Raw genomic sequence first — 6,750 nt, forward strand, 5'->3', positions numbered from 1 at the left:
TTTTTTTTTTTTTTTTTCACCTTCATCCCATGAGCAAATGGAACACAGCTCACCATGTTCCTGGAGTTTTTGGCCAGAGGAGAGAGGCACTGCATTGTGTGCACAGCCAGGCCTATTGGCAGCAGCTGGACCATGAGGAGGTAATGTTAGGTAACAGCTGATAGACTAGGGGAGGAGACAGGGAGAGACAAGGAAAAGTCTTAATTTTCTGTTGGTTCAAGGCCTTGTTAGCAGCTCCTGCTATATGGGAGTGTTTTTAATGTAAAATTAATATTGACTGTAACCAAGTCCCCAGTGAATTTAATGAACTATCTAGTACTTCTGCAGTTTTGTGGTTGAGAGCTTGTTTCAGTATCAGCCTGGAAATGTGATGCTGCCTGTTCTCTGTGGTTAAGGGCAGGCTGCTGAGGTGGGGGGCTGAGAGGAGGAGGTTCATTTTCATGAGAACTTACTCCTTTTCTGGTTTGATGGATTTTTTTGGTGTAACTACTTCATTTGGGGGAGAGCTGTGTTATGGAGGTTACTTGGAACAGAAAGGCTTTTTAGTGGTTAAATTAGTTAAGTTTGGTAGATGATACCCAATCAGGGTTTGTGTATTACTCTTTTAAGTCAAGACTATGAATGAAAATATGCCTCTGACTAGTTCACTATTAGAAGTAACAAATTGCCCTGTCTTACACACTATCAGGGTGAGAGTCACTGTATCTTTGCATGTACAAGAGCAAGGTGTATTAAGTTTGTTTGTCACCTGGACATGAAAATTCCATCTGCCCAGTGGAAGCAACTTTGACTTTTAATGCAGAATTTCAAATACTAAGTGCTTCTGTGTGAACAGTAGCAAATAGCCTCCCTGCAAACAGCGGGCTGAAGAGTCTCCTTTGTAAGGATATCAGTAGTACAAAAACAGTTTATGGAAAATCACTAGCCAAAATACCATGCCCATCTATCAGCTCTTTTTTGTAATGACATTTATCTGCCTGTTTGTTCATTGTTATTATTTATGGCATATTTATTTTTTCTGAGCAAGTGAAGAAGTAAATTTCTGTGAGTCTACAATAAATCTTAAATTCACCTCTGCTGGATACTCTGCAACTGTTGACTTGTTCTCACCAAATTAGCTGAATTTTGAAACAGATTATAAAAACATTTAATAAAAATAGATCCTACCTCCTTTCATTTTCTGTATTTGATGATGTTTTTGATGTGTTCTTACCTGCATACATTTGTCCTGTAGTCTGAGATGAGAATTCTTCACTCTGTTAAGGCACTATTTCCGTCCACTCAAATAATATATCCAGGCTTTTGACAGGGGTTTGGAATATCTAGTGTTTTCTTAATATATAATTTAGAGTTTTATGCAGCCAGATAAGCAAAGTAGCAGAATAATTTTAAATGTAGTCCACCCTGTTCTGCCCTTTCCAAAACAGCTCATTGTTTTAAATTACAGGAATAAGAAGCTCGAAAATGATTTGTGAAATGAAAATAGTTTTAGGAACTATTAAGAAGAATAGAACAGAAGTTCTTATACAAATGCCAGACTTGCTTCAAAACCAGCTGATGTTTTGAGTGGCCAAAATATTTATTTTTTTTTAAAATGAGCTATAGCAGTATTTTTCATAACTGATGTAAATATTCTGGTTAAAAGAGTGCTGTAATGTCACAACCTTATAAGACAAATGATAGAGGAAGTCTGCAACATACAAACTTGAGCGACCTGAAGCAGGAATTTTATGAGTGGGAGACATGAGGAATTTTGTCTGAGAAAAATGTGTTTACTATTCCCAAGAATATGATAAGATCTAAACATGCAGTTTTATAGTAGCAGGCATTTCATCAACCTTTTTCCTGCATGAGTTTGCTCAATAATTTCTTTTTTCATATACTCTTGCTTTAGATCCAATTAGTCAGACATACAAAAAAGTGTAAATCACAGAAGTTCCATGGACTTCAGTGAAGTTACATTTTATATCACCTTGGGAAGCTCTTTATGAGAATGGAAAAATTTGCAACATGCTTTAGAGTGCTGTAGTGACTGTAATTTTCTCTGTCACTGAGATTCCTGGACTGCCTGTATCAGAAATAAAAAATGCTAGACTAGTGCCCAGAACCACAGTCTTGCCATCTTTCTATCTCAGTTGAATCCAAGCACATAGGAAATTTCATGAAATTGCTTTTGTAACCTATCCCATTTTATTTTTAGTGTAATTTGTTGGCTTCATTTGTGGACAGAGACTTCTGAATTCTTGAATGTTGTTCTTCCTCCATGCTAAAATTAGACAAGTGCTATTGTAATCAATGATTGTACACAAAATGGCAGAATTCACTATTGCTGTGGCAGAGAGAGATGAATAATTAGAAAAATAAACTCTGAAGGAAAACCCTCACACTTAAGCATTTTGATACTTGTGGAAAATGGGTCACAACCCCAGTTCCTTCAGCCTCTCCTCATAGGGTTTATTCTCCAGAGCTTGGTAGCTCTTCTTGAGAGGAGAAGGATGAGGAGGAAGGCGTAAGGAAACCACTGCTGCTTTTAAAGGGATATATTTTATCCCATTGCTTTCATTTTGGAATCTAGTCCTGGTTCTTCTATTCCTCAATAATTTTCTCAATTGTTGTTTCTCAGATACCACTTACCACAATGTTTAGTTTTATATATACACCACAATTTATTTTTTCCTTTTTCGCTTTATTAGCTTTTCTTCATGTTCTGTATAGGGACTGTTTGTGTAGCAAAGCTAGACTTGCCTGTGACTTTTCTAGACAGACCTATAAAGCAGTGCACGTGGACTCCTCTGCTTGCTTTCTCCACAGCTCTGCTCACCTCTGCACATGGGGCCTGATACCACCGCCAGCATCCAAGTGCCTCTTCCTTGCACAGGGTGTACATGCATGTAAGGCTCTGTGGCTTTTGGGCACTGCCCTTTCCATACTGGAAAGCCCAGAGGCAGAAGTAAAGCTCTTTGTGAGCAGCAAACTGAATTGTGAAATAAAAGTTTTTGCTTCAGCTGTCAGATATTGGGTATTGAACAGATCACAGGAGACATCTGCAATTGCTGTGCTGGTGGTATTCTGTTTTACACACAACCTCTGAGAAAACTGTGACCAGAGCCGTGTCATACCTGAGGCTGAACAGGGCTATTACTCTGGTTTCTTTCAGCCATGAAGCAGGCAAAGGGGCCTTTTCTAAGACGGCAGTGCTGTTTCTTACAATAGTGATCAGCAGGGAGTCCTGAAAGGCTTAACAGCCATCAACACTGCTGAATACACCAAGCAGGCCTGTTCCATAGTGTGCCTGACCTCTGCAATTGAGGTATCAGAGTGTGTTGGTTCATTTCCACGTACAGGCATGCCTTTCTTCTGTGGTCAGACCTCTGAACTGGTGACCCACAAGTAAACGTTTGGGGGTTTTGTTTTTAATTTCCTTTTTCATCTTCTTTTTACCTTTCTGTCTCCTAATTTTCATAAGGTTGCTGTTCATCGTACATTACAGGAAAGCAATTGAATGAGAGCAAAGTTGTAGTTCAGTGGTTTGTAACATGCTATGAGAAAACTTCCAAGTGTAAGAGGAAGATGTGGTGGCCAGTGGTTCTAAGATATCCAATCATAAAAGTAAGCAGCTGTACCTATAAAGAGCCTTCTGGCTATTGATGTAAAAACTTTAAAATATTGGGAAAAAATCATAGAACTGGAAACGATGAAATCCAATTCTCCAGCTGGTACATATTGTGAGGAATCAGGCCAGAAAAAAAAGAAAATAACTTAATTTAAATGCAGCAGCCAGTTGAATAATGCTTACCAGAGAAAAGGAGAGTGTTTAAATTAAAGTACAGCAAACATGGGAGGGTAAAATATAAAATTAAGTTCTCTGTAATGAGAACCTGAGACTTCTGTCAGATTTTGCCAGCTATAAAGCAGATGGTGATGAAGTTAGAAGCCATGTGTTGAGAATAAATACTTCCACTGGATTTGATCCACAGAATAATTATTTTGAGCTCTCTTTAACTAATTTCATGTTGGTTTTGGTCTTTTATGATGTACCATGTGTAATTTCTAATTCTTCACTTATGTTTGCTTTTTACAATGAGTGAATATTGCATGATGCTACTTTTGCTAAGCAAAACCACAGAAAATACCAGCACGTCACCAGGACTCTCAGATGAGTGGATTGATCTGGTAGATTATTTAATATATGTTGTGTAACGTTTATTCATGTTCATGCTTGCAAGACAGAATGACTTGCAGGTGCAAACACCATTGCAAAATAGTCAGCTGAATATTTTGGCAATATACTATCTGAAGCAGATATCATGTTGAGCCTACTGAACTGGTCAGTGCTCAAAATTTGGTATTTTATAAAATAATTATGAAAAAAATCTAGTGTTTGTGTACAGATGATATATAATGTTTGTTAGACTGAAAGCTAGATTTGGAGTAGGGAGTTTTATAAATGTTTTCCTGAGTCTGAATGAAGCCACTATAAGGAATTAAATTCTTTTAGATAGCATAATGAGGTAGTAAAATGTTGGTAGCTGTGCATGCCAGTGGAACATGCAGGGGTAAGAAAATGTCTGCTTCCTGTGGCAAACCAATATTTATAATCTGAACCCGGATATAAAGGTGAGAGTGTAGTGGAGATTTAAGGGAGGTGAACACATGTTGAGGCTGACCAGAGAATTGCTTAGCAAAGACACTGCAAGTTACAATACATACAAGCATCTCTGAATAGCCTTTTTATTTCCTTTTAAGGTGTGTGTAAGTGTCCTACCAGTAGAGAAAAGATAGGATGGGTGGAGAGAGAGAAATCCATTTTGTTGCTGCCTGATTCAAAGGCCAACTGAAAAGAGAAATTGAGAAGGAAAAAGAGAGAATTGAGAGAAATTGAGAATGAGCTAGATTGCTCAGAGACCTCTGATGTTAGAGGGCTGTTGTGAGGTTGCTGACAAAAGTGACCAAATGCACATTGGGCGTTGTTATAATGTCCATATACATCTACAACTTGTGATATGTAAAGTAAAAGTAATTAGTTTTCAGCAGTCTCATGTATATAGTTGCATTCACTAAAGACTGCTGTTGGAGAAATAAATAAACTGTTAACCCAGAATGTCCACTTAGCTGGGAAAATTTAACCCATTTTGAGTCTGAAAGTAATGGAGCTGTGACATCCCACCTCTGTTAAGTTTATTCCCAAGGGCAGGAGAGCCCTGGCCACCTGTCCCCATCAAAGGCATGTGGCACCAGTGTAGCAAAATGGAAAACCAGGAGTTTGCAAAGCGGGCAACTGAGGTAGCACTACTGAGGGAGGGCTGTGGAGGAATTCACTGTTAATTGGGTGCCCTGTGTTAAAAAGTTTGTCAGCACACATTTCAGCTTTACTGGTCTTTGTGCAGTGAATCTTCCTTTTATTCCTATCTTTAGGCTGCATTCATATCAAGGTCACCATCCTGGGTACATGGTCTATCTGTCATCCACATAGCCTTCTGGGTAAGCTGTGTAAGTCACCTCCCAGAGTTTTGTATAAAATAAGTAAATCTGTCTGTTACTGATTTATTAAAACAGAATGAAGCACCCAGAGTTCCCTGCCCCTAGAAGCCATTAGTCAAGTGCAGCTGGGGGCTAAACATGCTGTGGGATAGAGACTGTTGACAGGATTCAGCTTTAATGGTCTGCAAGTGCGTCCCTGTATTGAAACTGCCTGAGATGGGGTTAATTTACTTCATAGCAGCTGTATAATGCTATGCTTTGGATTTGTGAACAAAACAGTCTTGATAACCACATGGATATGTAAGCTATTGCTGAACAGTGCTTCCACAGTGCCAAGACTTTCTCCATTTCTCACTCTGCCTCCACAGAGAATACATTGGGGGTAGGCAAGAGGCTGGAAGGGGACATAGCCAGGACAGCTGACCCCAGCTGACAAAAGGGTTAGTACATACCATAGAATATCATGCTGGGTGAGTTTTCAAGGAGTTGCTGTTGCTTGGGGACTGGCTGGGTATTGGTGTGGCTGCTGGTGAGTTTGATGTTGCATGACTTGTTTTTATTTGGTTTGTTTTTCCCACTCCTTATCAAACTATCTTTATCTCAACTCACAAGTTTTCTTATTTTTGCCCTTTTGGTTTTCTTTCCCATTCCACGGGGTTGGAGTGAGGGAGTGTCTGTGTGGCAACTGCCTATTAGTGTTAACCAAAACAGACCTTTTTCCTGATCCTGTCTCTTCTGGGCAGTGTCTTGGTGCTTTGCTTTGGCTGGTCCAGCCCAGGGCTTTTGGTGATTCCTGCTCTGCCATGGATTTCTTGGCAGCAATGGGAGATTTTCCTGAGAATAAGATTTGACTTTTTAGATTTATTTTTTTCCTTTGGCACGACTATCAGTTCCACTGCAGCCAAGAACTTTTATTGCCACTTCTGCAAAGAAGATTTATCCAGCAGATAATCCTGTTTCTTGAAACAGGGCCTGAGAAGCTAAGCCAGCCTTTCTTTCTCATCTGTGAATGTATGCTGCTTCACTGCCTTATATTACTGTAAATCCTGTGAGTCATTGTCTCCTATGTATTTTAACACATGTGCTCTCTTAAATGCAGTGTTTTTGTGATTCCTTATGAACAGAAACCAGTTAGAAGCTGTGTTCTGCTTTTCTTTCCTTTTCTGCTTGTTTATTAGCCATGTTTGCAATATATCCAGACTATCAGTACACGACGTGCATCTGCTCCACATCTGCTCTTCAGCCACTGTGCTGGCATCTCTCACTTTC

Source organism: Chaetura pelagica, unplaced genomic scaffold, assembly GCF_000747805.2.
Source record: "Chaetura pelagica isolate M959 unplaced genomic scaffold, ChaPel_1.0 scaffold222, whole genome shotgun sequence".
In the NCBI taxonomy this organism is placed as follows: Eukaryota; Metazoa; Chordata; class Aves; order Apodiformes; family Apodidae; genus Chaetura; species Chaetura pelagica.